Here is a 26,343-nt window from a genome sequence, read left to right as displayed (position 1 = left end):
CTACCAGGATTGCCGTGTGGTCTCGGGATGGCGGAAGCTCGACTATAAAGTCCAGTGAGATCTTTTGCCAAGGCCGTTCAGGAATAGGTAAGGGTCGCAGCAGACCCCAAACCTTGTTTCTTGAGGGCTTGTTCTTCTGGCAGGTGACACAGGACCTGACATAGCCCTTACAATCTTTAGCCATGTCTGGCCACCAGAATGAGCGTCGGAGAAGTTCCAGGGTCTTTTCTGGGCCAAAGTGCCCCGCCATTGGGTGGTCGTGGCAATGCCCCAAGACCAGGGTTCGAGCTTCTTCCGGCACCACAATTCGATCTTCCCTCCATAGGAGTCCCCCCTTGTTCTGGAGCGGCCCTCCGCCTGGGGTAGAGAATTTTGTGGATGCCTCCATTAGCCTGGAACGAAGGTCCGACTGAAGGACCAAGAAGTTACCCGAGGACAGGATGGTGTCAGGTACTGGGGTCTCCTTGGCGTCTTCGTACATCCGTGATAACGCATCCGGCTTAGTGTTCTTTGATCCCGGCCGGTACGTAATATGGAAGTTGAATCTTGAAAAGAATAGTGCCCATCTCGCCTGTCGCGGGCGTAGACGCTTGGCAGTTCTCAGATACTCTAAGTTCTTATGGTCAGTAAATATTAAGATAGGGTGCACCGCACCTTCCAGCAGGTACCTCCATTCCTCTAACGCCGTTTTGATCGCTAGTAGCTCACGGTCACCGATATCATAGTTCCTCTCCGCTGGGGTCAGCTTCCGTGAGAAGAACGCTACCGGGTGGAGCAGTTCCTTGGTGCCTTTTCGTTGGGAGAGGATGGAGCCTACCGCATTCTCCGATGCATCTACCTCCAAGATGTAGGGCAGAGCGGCGTCTGGGTGACCCAAAATGGGTGCCGAAGTGAACAGTTTCTTTAAGGCTTCGAAAGCTCCCTGCGCTTCTGGTGTCCATCTGAATCGGGTTCCCAGCTTGGTTAGCTGAGTAATGGGGGAGACCAGACCCGAGAAGTTCTTGATGAACTTCCGGTAAAAATTTGCAAAGCCGATGAATCGCTGGACGCCTTTCCTGTCTGTGGGTTCAGGCCAATCCAGTATTGCAGCGACCTTCTGGGGATCCATCGCGACCCCCGCGGTGGAGATAATCAGGCCCAAGAAGGCAATGCTGGATTGTTCAAAACAACATTTTTCTGCCTTGGCGTACAACCCATGCTGCCGCAACCGCCCCAATACTTTTGCTACATGTATTCTGTGTTCCCCCAGAGACGGGGAAAAAATCAGAATGTCGTCTAAATAAACGATCACAAAGACATCCAGAAAGTCCCTAAAAATATCATTTACAAAATGTTGAAACGTGGCCGGAGCATTACACAACCCGAACGGCATGACCAGATATTCAAAATGACCGAAGCGGGTACGGAAGGCCGTCTTCCACTCGTCCCCCTCCCTTATGCGAATCAAGTTGTACGCCCCCCTCAGATCCAGCTTGGTAAAAACTACTGCTGACTTTAAACTTTGGAACAGCTCAGGTACTAACGGTAGTGGGTAACGGTTTTTTATCGTGACCCTGTTCAATTCCCTGTAATCGATACATGGCCTTAAGGTTTTGTCCTTCTTTTCAACAAAGAAGATTCCCGCCCCCGCCGGTGAAGTGGAGTGGCGGATGAACCCCTTCTGGAGGCTGTCCTCGATATATTCCTTTAGGGCCCCCAATTCGGGCTCTGAAAGGGGGAAGATTCGCCCAAAAGGAATTTCTGAGCCGGGTAACAGGTCAATGGGGCAGTCATAAGGGCGGTGGGGGGGTAGAGTATCAGCTCCCCGTTTGCTGAACACATCTAGAAACCCATGGTAGGCCGCAGGGATTACTTGTTTTAATTCAGCTTCCCCCTCAGAGCACAGGAGGATTTGGGGGGTCCCCGGGCCCGAAGTGCGGCAGTATATTCGACAGTATGGGGAAGGGAACGTGATTACTCCGGTCTCCCAGTCAATCTGGGGGTTATGGGCCCGTAACCATGGGAGCCCCAGAATGACTGGGAAGAGGGGTGAAGCTATAGCATCCAGGCGGAGGAGTTCCCGGTGCTGGCCGGCAATGACAGTGGTGATGGAGGGGGTTTCCTGGTTCACTACCCCCGATTTTATTCGGGAACCGTCGGCCAAATAAATATTGAACCCCTTCTGTTTCAATTGAAGGGGAATACCCTGCTGGTGAGCAAAATTAATATCCACGAAGCAGCTGCATGCCCCAGAGTCAATTATGGCCGATACTTCCACGGTCCTTTCTGGAAGCTGAAAGGAAAGGGGCACCACTAAGTATTGGGATGGACCAACATTGCCAAGGGATAAGGAAGAAGAGGTGCACTTACTCAGTTTCTGCGGGCAGGAACGCGCCATATGACCAGCTTCTCCGCAATAGAGGCACAGGTTCTGGGATCGTCTGCGCAGATGTTCCTCTGGGGATAGTTTAGGCCGTGCCAGGCCGAGCTGCATGGGTTCGGGGTTGTCTCCAGGTGGCCGGTTTTGGATGACTGGCCTAGGTGTTTGACTGGGACCCTGAAATGATCCCCAGGGATTTCCGTGACCCTGGCCGGACCTCTCAAACCTGCGTTCCCGCAGTCTACGGTCAATTTTAATGGTCAGTGCTATTAGGTCCTCTAAAGTCTCAGGTACCTCCACCCGGGCGAGCTCGTCTTTCAGGCCGTCTGATAGGCCAACACGGAACTGATGCAGGAGTGCGAACTCGTTCCAGCGAGTATCCCCCATCCACCGCCTAAATTCAGATGCGTACTCCTCCGCCGCTCGGCGGCCTTGCCGGAGTGTGTACAGAGTAGCTTCAGCAGAAGCTGCCCGCTGCGGGTCATCATAAAGGATGGCCATAGCATCAAAAAAACTGTCAACCGAACCAAGGTGAGGGTCATTTTTTCCCCGTAATCGATGGGCCCAGTCTTGGGGTTCACCCTGCAGGAGGGATATGACGAACCCCACCTTCACGGATTCAGTCACGAAGGTTCGGGGTTGTAGCTCAAAATAGAGGAGGCAGGACTCGCGGAATGATCTGAACCGAGTGCGGTCCCCGTGGAAACGTTCTGGTAAGGGTACTCGGGGGTCGGCCGCCGGGAGTGGTGCGGATGCCCCAGACACCAGCACAGGGACTGCTACAGCTGGAGGTGTGGGGACCGCGGCTTGTGGGGCAGGAACGGATATAGTGCAGGCCTGGAATTGAGTTTCAATCTGCTGACATCTATCCTGCAGGGCCGATACGGCCTGTGTCAAATTGGATAGGTGCCTGCAGATCTCCTCCAGCGGCGAGGGACCTCCTCTAGACTCAGTCATGGCCTTCTGGTACTGTAAGGGACCGCCCGGCGGTACTACTAGCACTCCACTGAATAGGCGTCCCCAGCGCACGGAGTCTAAGTCCCAGGGTGCTTGTTCACCAGGGCCCCTGATGGTGGGGATGGACTTGGAGCTCCCTGAGACCAGGTCGTGACTACCGGGTGCGTCCGTCAGTGGTAGTAGTATGCGCAAGGGGCTCCCACGGGGAAGAGTCTGATGTGAGGAGGTCAGAAGACCCCACTGCACGGGATGGATGGATGGATGAGCAGGGTCAGACGGGCCGGGTTGGTAACAGAGAGGGCGGCAAGGTACAAGGCAGCGGGCATAGAATGGTCGGGTCACACGCCAGGTCAGCAACAGCAGGTCAAATCCAATAGGGGGCATTCAGGAGAGAGGTCAGGCAAAGCAAGGGTCAGAACAGGAGAAAACAGCAAGGTCAGGTACAATCCGGGTCAATAACTTACAGGGTACAGGTTCACAGGATTCAGAATGCAGGAAAGACCAGAAGGCACTGAATGACAGCTCAGGGTCGTTTAAATATCCCGCCCTGCGCTGCCATTGGTGCCCAGCGGGCGGCCGCGGCTTCTACTGCGCATGCGCGAACTCGAACGCCGCGGCCGGCCCGGAATCAGTGCTCGAGTCCCTGCGCCGGGCGGCATACTGCGCCTGCGCCGGGACCAACGCGGCGGGGATCGAGGGGATCCCTGACACTAGGTGGTCTGAATGTTCTTCCACCAATGCTATCTCCCCTCTGAGCTCCTGTGCTATTTTCCCCACTGCCACAAATATAGTATGGGACAGACTTTGCAGAAGGCTGTGTAACTTATATAGAATGTCTGCTGTGAGATATGGGATAAGGGAAGGGGGAGACAAAGCACAGTGGTGTGTTACCTTCGCCTCACGACCCGACGGATCATCCGGTTCTGCCATCGGGGTTGCGTGATCACTTGCGGCTCGCAACACATACTTATCCATATGTGTAGGCCGCAACTGCTTTGCGAGTTATGGAGGGTACTTCTGATGCCCGATTTTGCCCATGGGGATCTGCAGACGATACTGAGTCTGGTGCTGATGCTCCTCTGCAGCAATTGGCTAACGTAAGCTCCGGAGGAGCTGGAACAGAGAGCGGTGAAGCGGCTGCAGCGCGATCTGTCACCAGCCATGTACCTCGGACACGGCCGATGACAGACCTGTGTACCAGTCCCATTTCCAGTACCATGTGACCTGCTGTGACCAATCACAGCAAGTCACATGACAGTTGTATACAATGGATGGCTTCCTTAAACACCATCCATTAAATACTAGTGTGTCTAGCTGTAAATGGTCACAGCGATCACATGCACAAGCTGGGCCAATCACAGCCCAGCTGTGTCATGTGATTAGCTGTGGCCAAATCACAGCTAAGCACAAAAAAAAACCCTGAATGAATCGGTGTCATTCAAGGCAAATGCTTGCTTATAGCAAAGTAATTCTTTGCTATAAGCAAATTGTGTAAAAAAAAAATACTGACCACTTCTGCAAAGTAGTACAATGTTACTATGGTAACATTATACTACTTTGGTCATAGTGAAATATGAAAAAAAATCTTACAAAAAGAGAAAAAAAAGTAATAAAAAATGAAAACTAATAATAAAATTAAATTTTTTTTTAAAAATTATGTATTTTTTTTTTCTTACTGTCACCAGTGTCCCTGATCACCACCATGCCATTTATATGATGATGCTGTACTGCACTGATGACAGTATGTAAAAAAAAATAGTGAAAATAATTTTTTTAATATTTTCCATTTCCAAACAATTATGACAAAAAAATTACAACTACAAAAAAAACTCGCCATGCCTCTTATGAAATACATCAGACTGTCTATTTTGCAAAAAGTGGTTATTTGGGGGATATCTGTACGGTTCTGACATTCTTAGACCTCAAGAAATTAGATTGGCCATCAGTACTTCAGGACTGATCAATTTTCAGATATATACCATAGTTTGTGAACTCTATAACTTTCCTACAGACTAAATAATACATCCTAATTTGGGTTATTTTCACCAAAGACATGTAGTAGAATACATTTTGGCCTTAATTTATGAAGAACAATTATTTATTTGCAAACTTTTATAACAGAAACAAAGAAAAACGTGTATTTTTTTCAAAATTTTCTGTCTTTTTTTGTTAATTTAGCAAAAAATAAAACCCCAGTGTTGATTAAATACCACCAAAAGAAAGCTCTAGTTGTGTGAAGAAAATTATAAAATTTTAGTTTTGGTACAGTGTTGTATGACCGCGCAATTGTCATTCAAAGTGTGAGAATGCTGAAACCTGAAAAATGGCCTGGGCAGGAAGGGGGTAAAAGTGCCCTGTATGGCAGTAGTTAAACGTGTTTTGTTTGTCTTGTTTGTCAATACTTTTACACATTTATCATACATTTATACATTTCACATTTAAAAAAGAGCAAAAATGGAAAAAAAACCCACATAATTTCATTTATAAATAACTTTGTAATGCTTTGTACCAGAATCATAATTTTAGTGTACTTGTAAACAGTACAACTTACAGGATAACGTGCACTTTTTATCTGCAGTAACACTATTTATTTTTAAACTAAGAAAATGTGAACACACACAAAGACAGGGAAGTTCAGGAAATTTTCGTATGGAATTCTTTACGTATGGTTTGAAAACAGAACACAGGCGCAGATGTGCTACAGGGTTCTCTTGGTAACCAAGTCCTGAAGCACATCTGTGCACATGCAGGGAATAGAGGCAAAATTTTGCCTAGGCGAGATTTATGGAAATGATGCTCTGCAGCACAAATAAAGTGGTAAAACAAAATGAATGCCCACTCTTAAGAAAGGGAGAAAGAGGAGGGTGGGCAGCATAAGATCACTGTTATACATATTTCATACACAATCCATAGACAAAAAAGTAACAAAACTAAAAAAAATAAACATTTTTTCTTTTTTGACCAGTGTTTGTTTAGAAAAATAGTGTTACTATAGATAACAATCATACATTTTATTTTGTAATTTGACCTGTTTAAAATTATACCAAAACTTTGATTATGGCACAAAACATTCCAAATTATTTAAAGCTTTTTTTTTTCACTTTTTTAATGTGACACCAAAAAAAATTACAAAACAGAACAAATAAAAATGCAAAAAAAAAGGATAAGCATTAATAGTCAGTATAATAGAAATACACAAACAAAATCAGCAAGAAACAATAGTTGAAGGGAGAAAGGGAAAAAAGTTAATTAGGTCTCATTAAACTAAGAGTTACTAAGGGAATAAACAGATACTTTTTTTAATTTGTCAGGTTACTTTATTTGACAACATCTGCAGATTGAAGCTCATGCCTTTGATCTGCAAATTAATTAAACAGAAAAGATATTAAAATAACAATACAACAATACTATTTTGAGACAGTTAAAATTATTCTATTTTTTTTTTTTTACAGCAGCAGCTGCTAGAGCTGCTGTACTTACGAGGCAGTTCACAGCTTTGGTTTTTACAGTATAAACTTAGAATGACTAGAAAGCAGGAGGGGGGATGCTGCAGCTGGGCAGGAGGGATTGCCCATGTCACCCATTTACACTGCCACCCATAATGTTAGCATTACCACCTTTGCATATTTCACCATTGATTTGACCTTGGAAAACATTTTCTTGCCCTCACCCCTTCCTCTCTAAAATATACAAACAAATAGCAACTAAACTCAAAATCAGTTTACTGCAGCAGATGAGGCAGCGATTGAAAATGATTGCCAGAGGTTACAGCATATCATTACCTCTCATTAACTGGTTTCTAGAGGTTACAGCACATATTATGGCTCACTGATTAGCTGCTAGAGGTTATAGCACATTGTTTCAGCTTGCTCATTGGTTGCTAGAGGTTACTGCACATCATTACTACTCACTTATTGGTTGCTAAAGGTTGCTGCACATCCTTACTGCTCATTGATCGGTTGCTAGAGGTTACTGTACTTTCTTACCACTCACTGATAGCTTGCTAAAGGTTACTGCCAGGGGTGGACTGACAACTCATGGGGCCCCCGGGCAATAGGGGATCATGGGGCCCCTGTGTCCTTGCCCAAACTCAAAAAAGCCTATGAAAAAGGTACCAGGGGCATCTCATGGGGCCCCCTACTGACCCCGGGCCCTCGAGCAGTGCCCGAGTTTCCAAATGGTCAGTCCGCCCCTGGTTACTGCACATTATTACTGCTCACCGATTGATTGCTAGAGATTACTGCAAATTATTACTACTCATTGATTGGTTTCTAGAGGTTACTGCACATTATTACTGCTCACTGATTGGTTGGTATAGGTTACTGTTAAATCATTACTGCTCACTCGTTGTTAGAGGTTACAGTACAATATTACCACTCACTGATTGGTTGCTAGACGTTACCCCACTTCACTATTGCTCACTGATTGCAACAATTTGATAGAATGGCTGCATACTCCACTGGGAAGTGATATATTTAATTGATACTTCTCAGAAACAAGTAAAAAGGTTAATAGCACACAGAATAAAAGTATAAATAGGAGCGATATGAAAGCATTTCACACTCTATAGCACCTATTCATAACATTGCTTTCATTAACGTGTCACTGAAAGTGAGGGAGGGCTGTCCTCTTACCTGCACCTGTAGAAATCTCCTGACAGGGCCAGCCTTCATTCCCCTCACAAACTGGTCCCGAAGCAACTTGTCTGTGGCCCTGCTGTCAGCACAGCAGAGCACATCTGTCTTCTTCAGCAGCTTCCATAGGTTTTGGAGGGCTAGCGGGAAGTGTGTGAGACTCTCTTCCTCCTGCTGTCTACAGATGAAAAAATGCATCTGGCACTATCACATTTTCTCTGAACAAGCCTTCTAGCCATGTCACAATTCACTCTAGGCTGGACTGGGAATCTTCCAGCAGCTCCATCACCGCTCAGCGGGAGTCATCCCCTAATGGTGTCAGAGTGCTATTCGGAACAAAAATGAGCATGTGCTGAAAGGGAGACAGCAGAATGAAATATGCTTGTGCTGAGGAAAAGATCTGTCATTCTTACCAATACTTTACATGGCCATGCTCATTTCACACTGGTGCATATTCATGCACACCTGCTGGCAAAACTGGTGCCAAACTCCCTATATAAGGACAGTGGCTGTTCTCAGACTTTGTTGTATGATGTTTGGCTACCAGTACTTCTTTCTCCTGTGTTTCCTGTATTCCTTGGATTACCTGTTACAGATCTGGCTTGCCTCTGGATTTCTCTGCTGCCTGATCCCTGGTTAGACCCCTGTTTGCTCTAAGGACTCTGCTTGTCTTGTTCTACCGTGCATGACTCTGGCTTGCTTTTGACTACTCTTCTGCTTGCTCCACTGGATCCATGTGAATGACCTTGGCTCTGTTCTTGACCACGCTCCTGCCTACTCCCTGGCTTGCTGTGTATAAATTTGGCTGCCAACCTGATTACACTTCTTCAGTTCATTCCTGCCAGCCTGATCCTGCTTCTTCCTCAGGTGCCACCATGCCTGTGGTCACTGCTCTGGTTCCGTTACCTCACCAGGGGAAACTAAGGTCCTCACAGACCAGCTGAAAGCTATCTGGTTTACTATACTGCAAGCAGCTTTCAACAGATCTACCTAAATAGCAATCGTGCTTCTTTGCGCCTAGCACTCCCTGTTCTCACCATCAGGGGCACTTGACACTTAGCTGCAAGAAAAGCCCTCTCGTCAATCAGTAGGGTAGGAACCTGATACAGGCGGCACTCTCTACTCTTTATTCCTACTCTGAAAGGGAGATATTCAATCCATTAAATTTAGGCACTAGGGCCAAGACTGCTCCTAGAGGTGCCATGGAGGTCCCCACTCCTCTTTCTGCACCAGCTGCAAACAAGGGCATATTATGCTGACTGCCACCATTTGTGAGCAAGGTGCAGCATGGTGCACACACAGAGGCAGAGTGCAGTAAACTGGATATACTGAAAATGTTCTAACAAGGTACAACCAGGTTGGGTGGGTGAGCATGTAGAAAACTCACATCAGTATCCTGCGGCTTGTACAATGCTTACAGTATCTGCAGAGAGGGGTGGAAGTGTGGCCTGGCTGGTCCAACCCAATAGGGGAGCTGCTTGAAGGAGGTAACCGTAGTCCCTGTGCTTTCCCTACTCCTCCAGAACCCTCCCTAACACTAGGCACTCTCCTTAACAAATGGGAAGCCTGTCCCTACAATAGCCACTTCACAAATGTACACCAAATCAGGGGACCAGGGCTTAAATAAGCTTTGCCCTTACTGAAAATGGCTGCAGAGGTCACAAGGGGACCAGTGTCCGATCAGACAGATGTTCCAAAGTGACCACAGGAAATCATAGAGGAATTAAGTTCCCAAAGGCATCCTTCCCTTTCTGGATTGCCACTGTGGTCAAGCACCACCTAGACTGCAACTTCCTACAAGCTCACCTAATTTCAAAGGCCAGGAAGTGTATTCTTGTTAATATGGTGGTTGAGTCCCACATTAGTTCAGCAGGAATTCAAACTGCTACAAGGCTGGATTCACCTCAAACTAATACTAGCCTCAAACCTGAACCTCATCCCTAGGTATAACAATGACTAGATCAGGGTTTCTCAGCCAGGGCTCCAGTGGAACCTTAGACTTCCTCCAGAAGTTGCTAGGGGTTCCTTGAGCAGTCAGCAATTTTTGCCCCTCAGGTAAGTTCCCACTGACACCATTGATCTTTATAATAGTCTGTAAGGGGGTAATTTTTCCCAATGACCACAAGTGTAAGGAGCATTCTTATCTCTGACTAGCACACTAATGTATCATGAATTGTAGATATAGCCATTTTTAGCAGGGGTTCCATGAGATCAGAAAGTTATGTCAAGAGTTCCTCTGCATTAAAAAGGTTGAGAAAGGCTGGACTAGATAGTATCCAACATTTCAAGTGGCAAGATAAATAAAACTGGGGTACTCAAAATTTTTAAAATGGGTTACATTAAGGATTACATCATATCACTGACAACCATGAAATTACAATAAATTACACTAAAGGGGTCATGACATAATTATAGTAGCATGGTATTTTAAGGTCACTTCTCTGCCCCTAGCCTGGACAATGAAGGGGGATTGGCAGACTGCTGTCGCCTCTATCTCCTCATATAAGCATGTTCCTTGTCAGCACACGTAAATGCAGGACACCTAATTAGTCTCAAGTGCTGACCTATCCCTCTCCTAGTCAGAGCACTGCTGTACTCCATATCTGAATTTGTTGTTTTATTATTTGTCACAAGAGGTTTACCCAAAGTCCACAATCTAGGTCTATCATGCAGCAAAACCAGATTTTCATTGTCAGACTCCCTTGTGATGACTGGAAATTTCTAAGACTCCAAATCTCAGACTTCACATATTTTTTTTCCTCAAATTTAGACATTGTAGCGCATGCTGAACATTAGAGATGAGCGAAGAAATGAAAAATTCGATTCGACTGATTCGGCGAATTTGTGGACAATATTCGATTCGAGTCGAATAAATTCGCTGTGAATTTAACTTAAAAAAGGGTGTTTCTAGGCTTCAGAGAGACTTAATATTAGTGCAGAACACTGTACCTTTAATTTAAATGCCCTTGGAGTCTGCTGGGGAAGAGAAATAATACTGTCAGTCAGTATGACATGCAGATGAGTGCCGTCGATCTTAGAATCACCGCACACTTCACTCATTTGGCCAGTCACGGGGCCAAAACCAGTGTTTGGAGCCACAGTGTGGCGGTGGAGGCAGCAGCAATGGGAGGCCATACAGCAACCTATGACAAAATGGAACCCAGCAGGAGTGTGAGGAGACCTGAAAGTGGCACATGGCAGAGTGGGAGCAATGGGAGGCGGTACAGGGACCCAGGTCACACTGTGGGACCAGCAGCAGCGTGACCAGGCGGTACGGAGGCCCATGGCCGATTTGGGGCCTGGCGGCACCTATGGGAGGCCTGTAATCTGCCAGCAACCTATGACAAAATGGACAACCGCAGGAGTGTGAGGAGATTTCAAAGTGGCACATGGCAGAGTGGAAGCAATGGGAGGCCATACAGCAACCTATGACAAAATGGAACCCAGCAGGAGTGTGAGGAGACCTGAAAGTGGCACATGGCAGAGTGGGAGCAATGGGAGGCGGTACAGGGACCCAGGTCACACTGTGGGACCAGCAGCAGCGTGACCAGGCGGTACGGAGGCCCATGGCCGATTTGGGGCCTGGCGGCACCTATGGGAGGCCTGTAATCTGCCAGCAACCTATGACAAAATGGACAACCGCAGGAGTGTGAGGAGATTTCAAAGTGGCACATGGCAGAGTGGAAGCAATGGGAGGCCGTACAGGGACCCAGGTCACACTGTGGGACCAGCAGCAGCGTGACCAGGAGGTACGGGGGCCCATGGCCGATATGGGGCCTGGCGGCACCTATGGAAGGCCGCTAATCTGCCAGCAACCTATGACAAAATGGAAAACCGCAGGAGTGTGAGGAGACCTCAAAGTGGCACATGGCAGAGTGGAAGCAATGGGAGGCCGTACAGGGACCCAGGTCACACTGTGGGACCAGCAGCAGCGTGACCAGGAGGTACGGGGGCCCATGGCCGATATGGGGCCTGGCGGCACCTATGGAAGGCCGCTAATCTGCCAGCAACCTATGACAAAATGGAAAACCGCAGGAGTGTAAGGAGACCTCAAAGTGGCACATGGCAGAGTGGAAGCAATGGGAGGCCGTACAGGGACCCAGGTCACACTGTGGGACCAGCAGCAGCGTGACCAGGAGGTACGGGGGCCCATGGCCGATATGGGGCCAGGCGGCACCTATGGAAGGCCGCTAATCTGCCAGCAACCTATGACAAAATGGAAAACCGCAGGAGTGTAAGGAGACCTCAAAGTGGCACATGGCAGAGTGGAAGCAATGGGAGGCCGTACAGGGACCCAGGTCACACTGTGGGACCAGCAGCAGCGTGACCAGGCGGTACGGGGGCCCATGGCCGATATGGGGACTGGCGGCACCTATGGAAGGCCGCTAATCTGCCAGCACCCTATGACAAAATGGAACCCTGGGCTGGGGCAGGCAGAACCGCCGTATCTTTATCACGTTTTTCCCAGGCCACCGAATGGCGACGCTGCATATGCTGACGCAACGCTGTAGTCCCAACATGGGCCCCCTGGCCACGCTAGACTTTCTGGCCACATAGTCGACATTAGGCTACGTTTACTTCCTCGGGCGGCTTGACGAAAACTTGCCACACCGCCGAGTAGGAAACTTTGCACCCGCTACTCCTCACTGGCTGACTGCTACTTCCTCCGTGCACATCGGCACCACTACTGGCTGTGGTGGTAGGCTGCAGTGGAGCTGCTGCTCTACTCCGTGGCCGTTTGCCTCCACTGACACAGCTGCGACCCTGCTGCCTCCTGGCAGCAGCAATGGGAGGCCGTACAGGGACCCAGGTCACACTGTGGGACCAGCAGCAGCGTGACCAGGCGGTACGGGGGCCCATGGCCGATATGGGGCCTGGCGGCACCAATGGAAGGCCTGTAATCTGCCAGCAACCTATGACAAAATGGACAACCGCAGGAGTGTGAGGAGATTTCAAAGTGGCACATGGCAGAGTGGAAGCAATGGGAGGCCGTACAGGGACCCAGGTCACACTGTGGGACCAGCAGCAGCGTGACCAGGTGGTACGGGGGCCCATGGCCGATATGGGGCCTGGCGGCACCAATGGAAGGCCTGTAATCTGCCAGCAACCTATGACAAAATGGACAACCGCAGGAGTGTGAGGAGATTTCAAAGTGGCACATGGCAGAGTGGAAGCAATGGGAGGCCGTACAGGGACCCAGGTCACACTGTGGGACCAGCAGCAGCGTGACCAGGCGGTACGGGGGCCCATGGACGATATGGGGCCTGGCGGCACCAATGGAAGGCCTGTAATCTGCCAGCAACCTATGACAAAATGGACAACCGCAGGAGTGTGAGGAGATTTCAAAGTGGCACATGGCAGAGTGGAAGCAATGGGAGGCCGTACAGGGACCCATGAGACACTCTGGACCTGGCAGCAGCATGAAGAGGCGGTACAGGGGCCCATGGCAGATTACGGGCCTGGCAGCAGCAATGGGAGGCCCGTAATCTGCCAGCACCCTATGTCAAAAAATTAAACACACCAGCAGTGTGAGGAGACCTGAAAGTGGCACATGGCAGAGTGTGGCGATGGAGACAGCAGCAATGGGAGGCCGTACAGGGACCCATGAGAGACTCTGGACCTAGCAGCAGCATGAGGAGGCGGTATATAGGGGCCCATGGCAGATTAGGGGCCTGGCAGCAGCTATAGGAGGCCCGTTATCTGGCAGCACCCTATGTCCAAAAATTCAACACACCAGCAGTGTGAGGAGACCTGAAAGTGGCACATGGCAGAGTGTGGCGATGGAGACAGCAGCAATGGGAGGCCGTACAGGGACCCATGAGAGACTCTGGACCTAGCAGCAGCATGAGGAGGCGGTATATAGGGGCCCATGGCAGATTAGGGGCCTGGCAGCAGCTATAGGAGGCCCGTTATCTGGCAGCACCCTATGTCCAAAAATTCAACACACCAGCAGTGTGAGGAGACCTGAAAGTGGCACATGGCAGAGTGTGGCGATGGAGACAGCAGCAATGGGAGGCCGTACAGGGACCCATGAGAGACTCTGGACCTAGCAGCAGCATGAGGAGGCGGTATATAGGGGCCCATGGCAGATTAGGGGCCTGGCAGCAGCTATAGGAGGCCCGTTATCTGGCAGCACCCTATGTCCAAAAATTCAACACACCAGCAGTGTGAGGAGACCTGAAAGTGGCACATGGCAGAGTGTGGCGATGGAGACAGCAGCAATGAGAGGCCGTACAGGGACCCATGAGAGACTCTGGACCTAGCAGCAGCATGAGGAGGCGGTATATAGGGGCCCATGGCAGATTAGGGGCCTGGCAGCAGCTATAGGAGGCCCGTAATCTGCCAGCACCCTATGTCCAAAAATTAAACACACCAGCAGTGTGAAGAGACCTGAATGTGGCACATGGCAGAGTGTGGCGATGGAGACAGCAGCAATGGGAGGCCGTACAGGGACCCATGAGAGACTCTGGACCTAGCAGCAGCATGAGGAGGCGGTATATAGGGGCCCATGGCAGATTAGGGGCCTGGCAGCAGCTATAGGAGGCCCGTTATCTGGCAGCACCCTATGTCCAAAAATTAAACACACCAGCAGTGTGAGGAGACCTGAAAGTGGCACATGGCAGAGTGTGGCGATGGAGACAGCAGCAATGGGAGGCCGTACAGGGACCCATGAGAGACTCTGGACCTAGCAGCAGCATGAGGAGGCGGTATATAGGGGCCCATGGCAGATTAGGGGCCTGGCAGCAGCTATAAGAGGCCCGTAATCTGCCAGCACCCTATGTCCAAAAATTCAACACACCAGCAGTGTGAAGAGACCTGAATGTGGCACATGGCAGAGTGTGGCGATGGAGACAGCAGCAATGGGAGGCTGTACAGGTACCCATGAGAGACTCTGGACCTAGCAGCAGCATGAGGAGGCGGTATATAGGGGCCCATGGCAGATTAGGGGCCTGGCAGCAGCTATAGGAGGCCCGTTATCTGGCAGCACCCTATGTCCAAAAATTCAACACACCAGCAGTGTGAGGAGACCTGAAAGTGGCACATGGCAGAGTGTGGCGATGGAGACAGCAGCAATGGGAGGCCGTACAGGGACCCATGAGAGACTCTGGACCTAGCAGCAGCATGAGGAGGCGGTATATAGGGGCCCATGGCAGATTAGGGGCCTGGCAGCAGCTATAGGAGGCCCGTAATCTGCCAGCACCCTATGTCCAAAAATTCAACACACCAGCAGTGTGAAGAGACCTGAATGTGGCACATGGCAGAGTGTGGCGATGGAGACAGCAGCAATGGGAGGCCGTACAGGGACCCATGAGAGACTCTGGACCTAGCAGCAGCATGAGGAGGCGGTATATAGGGGCCCATGGCAGATTAGGGGCCTGGCAGCAGCTATAGGAGGCCCGTTATCTGGCAGCACCCTATGTCCAAAAATTAAACACACCAGCAGTGTGAGGAGACCTGAAAGTGGCACATGGCAGAGTGTGGCGATGGAGACAGCAGCAATGGGAGGCCGTACAGGGACCCATGAGAGACTCTGGACCTAGCAGCAGCATGAGGAGGCGGTATATAGGGGCCCATGGCAGATTAGGGGCCTGGCAGCAGCTATAGGAGGCCCGTAATCTGCCAGCACCCTATGTCAAAAAATTCAACACACCAGCAGTGTGAAGAGACCTGAATGTGGCACATGACAGAGTGTGGCGATGGAGACAGCAGCAATGGGAGGCCGTACAGGGACCCATGAGAGACTCTGGACCTAGCAGCAGCATGAGGAGGCGGTATATAGGGGCCCATGGCAGATTAGGGGCCTGGCAGCAGCTATAGGAGGCCCGTAATCTGCCAGCACCCTATGTCCAAAAATTCAACACACCAGCAGTGTGAAGAGACCTGAATGTGGCACATGGCAGAGTGTGGCGATGGAGACAGCAGCAATGGGAGGCCGTACAGGGACCCATGAGAGACTCTGGACCTAGCAGCAGCATGAGGAGGCGGTATATAGGGGCCCATGGCAGATTAGGGGCCTGGCAGCAGCTATAGGAGGCCCGTTATCTGGCAGCACCCTATGTCCAAAAATTAAACACACCAGCAGTGTGAGGAGACCTGAAAGTGGCACATGGCAGAGTGTGGCGATGGAGACAGCAGCAATGGGAGGCCGTACAGGGACCCATGAGAGACTCTGGACCTAGCAGCAGCATGAGGAGGCGGTATATAGGGGCCCATGGCAGATTAGGGGCCTGGCAGCAGCTATAGGAGGCCCGTAATCTGCCAGCACCCTATGTCAAAAAATTCAACACACCAGCAGTGTGAAGAGACCTGAATGTGGCACATGACAGAGTGTGGCGATGGAGACAGTAGCAATGGGAGGCCATACAGGGACCCATGAGAGACTCTGGACCTAGCAGCAGCATGAGGAGGCGGTATATAGGGGCCCATGGCAGATTAGGGGCCTGGCAGCAGCTATAGGAGGCCCGTAATCTGCCAGCACCCTATGTCCAAAAATTAAACACACCAGCAGTGTGAAGAGACCTGAATGTGGCACATGGCAGAGTGTGGCGATGGAGACAGCAGCAATGGGAGGCCGTACAGGGACCCATGAGAGACTCTGGACCTAGCAGCAGCATGAGGAGGCGGTATATAGGGGCCCATGGCAGATTAGGGGCCTGGCAGCAGCTATAGGAGGCCCGTTATCTGGCAGCACCCTATGTCCAAAAATTAAACACACCAGCAGTGTGAGGAGACCTGAAAGTGGCACATGGCAGAGTGTGGCGATGGAGACAGCAGCAATGGGAGGCCGTACAGGGACCCATGAGAGACTCTGGACCTAGCAGCAGCATGAGGAGGCGGTATATAGGGGCCCATGGCAGATTAGGGGCCTGGCAGCAGCTATAGGAGGCCCGTTATCTGGCAGCACCCTATGTCCAAAAATTCAACACACCAGCAGTGTGAAGAGACCTGAATGTGGCACATGGCAGAGTGTGGCAATGGAGACAGCAGCAATGGGAGGCCGTACAGGGACCCATGAGAGACTCTGGACCTAGCAGCAGCATGAGGAGGCGGTATATAGGGGCCCATGGCAGATTAGGGGCCTGGAAGCAGCTATAGGAGGCCCGTTATCTGGCAGCACCCTATGTCCAAAAATTCAACACACCAGCAGTGTGAAGAGACCTGAATGTGGCACATGGCAGAGTGTGGCGATGGAGACAGCAGCAATGGGAGGCCGTACAGGGACCCATGAGAGACTCTGGACCTAGCAGCAGCATGAGGAGGCGGTATATAGGGGCCCATGGCAGATTAGGGGCCTGGCAGCAGCTATAGGAGGCCCGTTATCTGGCAGCACCCTATGTCCAAAAATTCAACACACCAGCAGTGTGAAGAGACCTGAATGTGGCACATGGCAGAGTGTGGCGATGGAGACAGCAGCAATGGGAGGCCGTACAGGGACCCATGAGAGACTCTGGACCTAGCAGCAGCATGAGGAGGCGGTATATAGAGGCCCATGGCAGATTAGGGGCCTGGCAGCAGCTATAGGAGGCCCGTTATCTGGCAGCACCCTATGTCCAAAAATTCAACACACCAGCAGTGTGAGGAGACCTGAAAGTGGCACATGGCAGAGTGTGGCGATGGAGACAGCAGCAATGGGAGGCCGTACAGGGACCCATGAGAGACTCTGGACCTAGCAGCAGCATGAGGAGGCGGTATATAGGGGCCCATGGCAGATTAGGGGCCTGGCAGCAGCTATAGGAGGCCCGTAATCTGCCAGCACCCTATGTCCAAAAATTCAACACACCAGCAGTGTGAAGAGACCTGAATGTGGCACATGGCAGAGTGTGGCGATGGAGACAGCAGCAATGGGAGGCCGTACAGGGACCCATGAGAGACTCTGGACCTAGCAGCAGCATGAGGAGGCGGTATATAGGGGCCCATGGCAGATTAGGGGCCTGGCAGCAGCTATAGGAGGCCCGTTATCTGGCAGCACCCTATGTCCAAAAATTAAACACACCAGCAGTGTGAGGAGACCTGAAAGTGGCACATGGCAGAGTGTGGCGATGGAGACAGCAGCAATGGGAGGCCGTACAGGGACCCATGAGAGACTCTGGACCTAGCAGCAGCATGAGGAGGCGGTATATAGGGGCCCATGGCAGATTAGGGGCCTGGCAGCAGCTATAGGAGGCCCGTAATCTGCCAGCACCCTATGTCAAAAAATTCAACACACCAGCAGTGTGAAGAGACCTGAATGTGGCACATGACAGAGTGTGGCGATGGAGACAGCAGCAATGGGAGGCCGTACAGGGACCCATGAGAGACTCTGGACCTAGCAGCAGCATGAGGAGGCGGTATATAGGGGCCCATGGCAGATTAGGGGCCTGGCAGCAGCTATAGGAGGCCCGTAATCTGCCAGCACCCTATGTCAAAAAATTAAACACACCAGCAGTGTGAAGAGACCTGAATGTGGCACATGGCAGAGTGTGGCGATGGAGACAGCAGCAATGGGAGGCCGTACAGGGACCCATGAGAGACTCTGGACCTAGCAGCAGCATGAGGAGGCGGTATATAGGGGCCCATGGCAGATTAGGGGCCTGGCAGCAGCTATAGGAGGCCCGTTATCTGGCAGCACCCTATGTCCAAAAATTAAACACACCAGCAGTGTGAGGAGACCTGAAAGTGGCACATGGCAGAGTGTGGCGATGGAGACAGCAGCAATGGGAGGCCGTACAGGGACCCATGAGAGACTCTGGACCTAGCAGCAGCATGAGGAGGCGGTATATAGGGGCCCATGGCAGATTAGGGGCCTGGCAGCAGCTATAGGAGGCCCGTAATCTGCCAGCACCCTATGTCAAAAAATTCAACACACCAGCAGTGTGAAGAGACCTGAATGTGGCACATGACAGAGTGTGGCGATGGAGACAGTAGCAATGGGAGGCCGTACAGGGACCCATGAGAGACTCTGGACCTAGCAGCAGCATGAGGAGGCGGTATATAGGGGCCCATGGCAGATTAGGGGCCTGGCAGCAGCTATAGGAGGCCCGTAATCTGCCAGCACCCTATGTCAAAAAATTAAACACACCAGCAGTGTGAAGAGACCTGAATGTGGCACATGGCAGTGTGGCGATGGAGACAGCAGCAATGGGAGGCCGTACAGGGACCCATGAGAGACTCTGGACCTAGAAGCAGCATGAGGAGGCGGTATATAGGGGCCCATGGCAGATTAGGGGCCTGGCAGCAGCTATAGGAGGCCCGTTATCTGGCAGCACCCTATGTCCAAAAATTAAACACACCAGCAGTGTGAGGAGACCTGAAAGTGGCACATGGCAGAGTGTGGCGATGGAGACAGCAGCAATGGGAGGCCGTACAGGGACCCATGAGAGACTCTGGACCTAGCAGCAGCATGAGGAGGCGGTATATAGGGGCCCATGGCAGATTAGGGGCCTGGCAGCAGCTATAGGAGGCCCGTAATCTGCCAGCACCCTATGTCAAAAAATTCAACACACCAGCAGTGTGAAGAGACCTGAATGTGGCACATGACAGAGTGTGGCGATGGAGACAGCAGCAATGGGAGGCCGTACAGGGACCCATGAGAGACTCTGGACCTAGCAGCAGCATGAGGAGGCGGTATATAGGGGCCCATGGCAGATTAGGGGCCTGGCAGCAGCTATAGGAGGCCCGTAATCTGCCAGCACCCTATGTCAAAAAATTAAACACACCAGCAGTGTGAAGAGACCTGAATGTGGCACATGGCAGAGTGTGGCGATGGAGACAGCAGCAATGGGAGGCCGTACAGGGACCCATGAGAGACTCTGGACCTAGCAGCAGCATGAGGAGGCGGTATATAGGGGCCCATGGCAGATTAGGGGCCTGGCAGCAGCTATAGGAGGCCCGTTATCTGGCAGCACCCTATGTCCAAAAATTCAACACACCAGCAGTGTGAAGAGACCTGAATGTGGCACATGGCAGAGTGTGGCAATGGAGACAGCAGCAATGGGAGGCCGTACAGGGACCCATGAGAGACTCTGGACCTAGCAGCAGCATGAGGAGGCGGTATATAGGGGCCCATGGCAGATTAGGGGCCTGGAAGCAGCTATAGGAGGCCCGTTATCTGGCAGCACCCTATGTCCAAAAATTCAACACACCAGCAGTGTGAAGAGACCTGAATGTGGCACATGGCAGAGTGTGGCGATGGAGACAGCAGCAATGGGAGGCCGTACAGGGACCCATGAGAGACTCTGGACCTAGCAGCAGCATGAGGAGGCGGTATATAGGGGCCCATGGCAGATTAGGGGCCTGGCAGCAGCTATAGGAGGCCCGTTATCTGGCAGCACCCTATGTCCAAAAATTCAACACACCAGCAGTGTGAAGAGACCTGAATGTGGCACATGGCAGAGTGTGGCGATGGAGACAGCAGCAATGGGAGGCCGTACAGGGACCCATGAGAGACTCTGGACCTAGCAGCAGCATGAGGAGGCGGTATATAGGGGCCCATGGCAGATTAGGGGCCTGGCAGCAGCTATAGGAGGCCCGTTATCTGGCAGCACCCTATGTCCAAAAATTCAACACACCAGCAGTGTGAGGAGACCTGAAAGTGGCACATGTTTGAGGCATGATTCATGGCGGATTTAGTCAGTTGTGTCAGGAACTGGTGGTTTGAAATCCAGACTAATCCACGCCTGATTCATTTTCACAAACGTGAGTCTCTCCACACTTTGGGTGGACAGTCGTGTCCTCCGCGGAGTTACAATACCTCCTGCCGCACTAAACACGCGCTCCGATGCCACGCTACTGGCCGGGCATGACAGCCTTTCAAGGGCAAATTCAGCTAGTTGGGGCCAAAGGTCAAGTTTCGTTGCCCAGTAGTCAAGGGGATTGTCTACCTCGGTTGGCAGGGTGCTGTCCAAGTAGGCCCAAGCCTGTTGTTTGAGCTCCTGCTCCAGGTCCACCTGATGCTGCTGCTGCTGCTGCGGCTGGTTAGTAGTTTCCTCACTGCGCTGGTGAAGAAAGCTACTCATCATCGACTGCAGACTGAGGCAGCCGCTGCTGGTGGAGCTGCCACTGCTCCTACCACCCCACCCCTCCCCTGCTGCCATGCCAGCGGAACGCGAGCGCACAGGGCCCACAGTGTCTGAGGATGGACGTTGGCGCACAAAGGCAGAGACCAACTGACTACATAGGTGGTTTTTATAGTACGTAATTTTGGCCTCCCTCTCAGCAGGTGTGAAAAAGGCCACCATTTTGGACCGGTAGCGAGGGTCCAACAAGGTGGACAGCCAAAAGTCATCCCTCTGTCTGATGGTTATTATTCGGCTGTCGCTACGCAAGCAACCGAGCATGCTATGGGCCATTTGTGCCAAGGAATGCGAGGGACTCCCTGCCTCCATCTCCACAGCATACTGCCACGGTGCGTCTGGGTCCTCTGTCTCCTCTTCCTCCTCCTCTACCAGATGCTCCTGCTCCTCCACTCCTGTCCGCTGAGTGGAAAAACCACCCATTTCACTCAATAATTCCTGAGCACAAATGTCCTCCTCTACCTCCTCCTCTTCTTCCTGTCCTGCCCCCACAGGGGTCATGTGGCGTTGAGATCTGTGCGCCACGTCTACCGCACCCTGACCAGCCATTGTTAACAGCATTTGTTCCAGGACGTGCAACAGAGGAATGACGTCGTTCATCCCATAGTCCTGCCGACTCACGAATAGCGTGGCCTCCTCAAAGGGCCTGAGCAAGCGGCAGGTGTCACGCATGAGCTGCCAATGGCTGACATCTAAGTTACACAGGGGAGTACCTTTATCCGCTTGTAACATCAGGAAATCGGTGATGGCCTTTCGCTGCTCGTAAAGGCGGTCTAACATGTGTAGGGTTGAATTCCACCTTGTTGCAACGTCGCAGATCAGGTGATGCTGTGGAATTCCGTTCTGCCGCTGCAGCTCAATGAGGGTGTTCTTTGCGGTGTAGGAATGGCTGAAATGCATGCACAGTTTACGTGACATTTTAAGGATGTCTTGCAGTGGGATGGTGGATTTTAGGAACCGCTTGACAACCAGATTGAACACGTGAGCCATGCATGGCGCATGGCACAACCTTCCTTGACGCAGAGCAGACACCATGTTCTTTCCGTTGTCGGTCAACATGGTTCCGATTTTCAGTTTGCGCGGAGACAGCCATCTGTCGATTTCTCTGTTCATTACACTCAGCAGTTCCTCCCCTGTGTGACTACGTTCGCCAAGGCATACCAGGTGCAGCACAGCGTGACACCGTTGCGCCCTGCACATGTGATATGCCGGTCGGGTAATGGGACTTGGCACGGGGGTGGCGGCTGAGGACACGGCGGAAAAAGAGGTGGTAGAGGCGGACATGTTTGCTGGACTAAGGACGTGCAAACGTGGAGGCAAAAGCGTCGTGACCTGTCCAAGTTGCTGGTGCGGCTGTGCCGGCACCACGTTCACCCAGTGGGCCGTAAATGACATGTACTGTCCCTGACCGTAGTTACAGCTCCACACGTCGGCGCTGCCGTGCACTTTGGCAGAGACCGACATGCTCAAAGACTGGCCCACCATCTCTTCTACATGTGAATGCAAGGCTGGCACTGCCTTTTGGGCAAAGAAATGACGGCTTGGCACTCTCCACCGCGGCGCGGCACAAGCCATCATTTCTCGGAAAGGTGCTGAGTCCACCAGTTGGAAAGGGAGGGACTGCAGCACCAGCAACTTGGACAGGAGGACGTTCAGCTTTTGCACCGTCGGGTGCGTGCTCGCAAACTGTTGTCTCTTGGAAACGGATTCCAAGAAAGACTGTTGACGGAATCCGAGAAGAGGAGTAGCAGGAGAAGGAGCATCTGAACGAGCGGAAGATGCCAACGAGCGACAACTCCCCTCAGCAGAGGTGTTGGAGCCTTGACTGGCTGATAGAGGGTGATTGACGACGTCGGGTGACGGAGCAAGTAACGGAGCGGGTGATGGAGCGGGGGCTGGGGCAGGCAGAACCGCCGTATCTTTATCACGGTTTTCCCAGGCCAACAAATGGTGACGCTGCATATGCTGACGCAACGCTGTAGTCCCAACATGGGCCCCCTGGCCACGCTTGCATTTCTGGCCACATAGTCGACATACGGCTACGTTTACTTCCTCGGGCGGCTTGACGAAAAATTGCCACACCACCGAGTAGGAAACTTTGCCCCCGCTACTCCTCACTGGCTGACTGCTACTTCCTCCGTGCGCACCGGCACCACTACTGGCCGTGGTGGTAGGCTGCAGTGGAGCTGGTGCTCTACTCCGTGGACGTTTGGCTCCACTGACACTGATGCGACCCTGCTGCCTCCTGGGCAACCCACCGACTGTTTCGCTCGCTGCCAAGCTGGCACCCTCTTCTCCTGATGATGCGGAAGAAATTGCCTGATGACGACGAGGCAGCCAAGTGCGATCAACCTCCTCATCATCAAGTACGGTCTCCGCCTCACTACTAGCCCCCTCGGCTGCGTCTGGGTCAGGAGACAGACCTGTCTCTAGACCGGCTACAGAGCCACTCTCCTCGCCAGTACTTCTTCGCCTGGCTGCTGAAAAGGCCGATGTCTCCCCCCGTTCCTGACCGCCCTCTGTTAGCTCTTCCTCACTGTACAGTGGGGCTGAGCCCACAGCATGCGATACTTCGCTTGGTGAGGGAACAGCAAAGGACAGGGGCAGGTAGAGGACATGTGATTTCAGTGGGCTTGCTCCCGGGCCATGCCAACTAACGGTTGTGTCTGACGTACCCACCGACCGTTGGCTGTAGGTGTCAGAGGTGACCTGGGAAGAGGAAGACGACCGAGCCAACCAATCAATGACGGCAGGGTTGTCGGTGGAGACACGACCGCTGGATGACACCGGGAGCACTGGCCTCTGGCTGCGAATAGTGCTGCCTCGACCCCTTCCTCTGCTGCCACGTCTGCTCGCTCCTAAAAAATTGCCTCCTCTGCCACTCCTCTGCATGTTGTCTGACATACTCTTTAATTCAACGATTATGTGTCCCTGAGTAACAATTCTGTGTCCCTGAGTAACAATTCTGTGTCTGTGCGAGTAACAATTCTGTGGCCCTAAGTAACAGTTCTGTGGCCCTGAGTAACAATTCTGTGTCTGTGCGAGTAACAATTCTGTGTCTGTGCGAGTAACAATTCTGTGGCCCTCAGTAACAGTTCTGTGGCCCTGAGTAAAAATGTATGTGTTTGTGCAAGTAACGGTTCTGTGGCCCTAAGTAACAGTTCTGTGGCCCTCAGTAACAGTTCTGTGTCTGTGCGAGTAACAATTCTGTGTCTGTGCGAGTAACAATTCTGTGGCCCTAAGTAACAGTTCTGTGGCCTTCAGTAACAATTCTGTGTCTGTGCGAGTAACAATTCTGTGTCTGTGCGAGTAACAATTCTGTGGCCCTAAGTAAAGTTTCTGTGGCCCTAAGTAACAATTCTCTGGCACTCAGTAACAATTCTGTCTGTCCCTGAGTAACAATTCTCTGGCACTCAGTAACAATTCTGTCTGTCCCTGAGTAACAATTCTCTGGCACTCAGTAACAATTCTGTCTGTCCCTGAGTAACAATTCTCTGGCACTCAGTAACAATTCTGTCTGTCCCTGAGTAACAATTCTGTCTGTCCCTGAGTATGAATTCTGTGGCCCTAACTAGCGTTTCTTTGTCCCTAAGTAACAGTTCTGTGGCCCTGAATAACAATTCTGTGTCTGTGCGAGTAACAATTCTGTGGCCCTAAGTAACAGTTCTGTGGCCCTCAGTAACAGTTCTGTGTCTGTGCGAGTAACAATTCTGTGTCTGTGCGAGTAACAATTCTGTGGCCCTAAGTAACAGTTCTGTGGCCTTCAGTAACAATTCTGTGTCTGTGCGAGTAACAATTCTGTGTCTGTGCGAGTAACGATTCTGTGGCCCTAAGTAAAGTTTCTGTGGCCCTAAGTAACAATTCTCTGGCACTCAGTAACAATTCTGTCTGTCCCTGAGTAACAATTCTCTGGCACTCAGTAACAATTCTGTCTGTCCCTGAGTAACAATTCTCTGGCACTCAGTAACAATTCTGTCTGTCCCTGAGTAACAATTCTCTGGCACTCAGTAACAATTCTGTCTGTCCCTGAGTAACAATTCTGTCTGTCCCTGAGTATGAATTCTGTGGCCCTAACTAGCGTTTCTTTGTCCCTAAGTAACAGTTCTGTGGCCCTGAGTAACAATTCTGTGTCTGTGCGAGTAACAATTCTGTGGCCCTAAGTAACAGTTCTGTGGCCCTCAGTAACAGTTCTGTGTCTGTGCGAGTAACAATTCTGTGGCCCTAAGTAACAGTTCTGTGGCCCTCAGTAACAGTTCTGTGTCTGTGCGAGTAACAATTCTGTGTCTGTGCGAGTAACAATTCTGTGGCCCTAAGTAAAGTTTCTGTGGCCCTAAGTAACAATTCTCTGGCACTCAGTAACAATTCTGTCTGTCCCTGAGTAACAATTCTCTGGCACTCAGTAACAATTCTGTCTGTCCCTGAGTAAAAATTCTGTGGCCCTAAGTAAAGTTTCTGTGGCCCTGAGTAACAATTCTCTGGCACTCAGTAACAATTCTGTCTGTCCCTGAGTAACAATTCTGTCTGTCCCTGAGTATGAATTCTGTGGCCCTAACTAGCGTTTCTTTGTCCCTAAGTAACAGTTCTGTGGCCCTGAGTAACAATTCTGTGTCTGTGCGAGTAACAATTCTGTGGCCCTAAGTAACAGTTCTGTGGCCCTCAGTAACAGTTCTGTGTCTGTGCGAGTAACAATTCTGTGTCTGTGCGAGTAACAATTCTGTGGCCCTAAGTAACAGTTCTGTGGCCTTCAGTAACAATTCTGTGTCTGTGCGAGTAACAATTCTGTGTCTGTGCGAGTAACAATTCTGTGGCCCTAAGTAAAGTTTCTGTGGCCCTAAGTAACAATTCTCTGGCACTCAGTAACAATTCTGTCTGTCCCTGAGTAACAATTCTCTGGCACTCAGTAACAATTCTGTCTGTCCCTGAGTAACAATTCTCTGGCACTCAGTAACAATTCTGTCTGTCCCTGAGTAACAATTCTCTGGCACTCAGTAACAATTCTGTCTGTCCCTGAGTAACAATTCTGTCTGTCCCTGAGTATGAATTCTGTGGCCCTAACTAGCGTTTCTTTGTCCCTAAGTAACAGTTCTGTGGCCCTGAGTAACAATTCTGTGTCTGTGCGAGTAACAATTCTGTGGCCCTAAGTAACAGTTCTGTGGCCCTCAGTAACAGTTCTGTGTCTGTGCGAGTAACAATTCTGTGTCTGTGCGAGTAACAATTCTGTGGCCCTAAGTAACAGTTCTGTGGCCTTCAGTAACAATTCTGTGTCTGTGCGAGTAACAATTCTGTGTCTGTGCGAGTAACAATTCTGTGGCCCTAAGTAAAGTTTCTGTGGCCCTAAGTA

This window comes from Staurois parvus, unplaced genomic scaffold (genome assembly GCF_062004578.1).
Source record: "Staurois parvus isolate SC_StPar_1 unplaced genomic scaffold, SC_StPar_1.0 ptg000022l, whole genome shotgun sequence".
Lineage (NCBI taxonomy): Eukaryota > Metazoa > Chordata > Amphibia > Anura > Ranidae > Staurois > Staurois parvus.
This window is presented reverse-complemented; position numbering follows the sequence as displayed.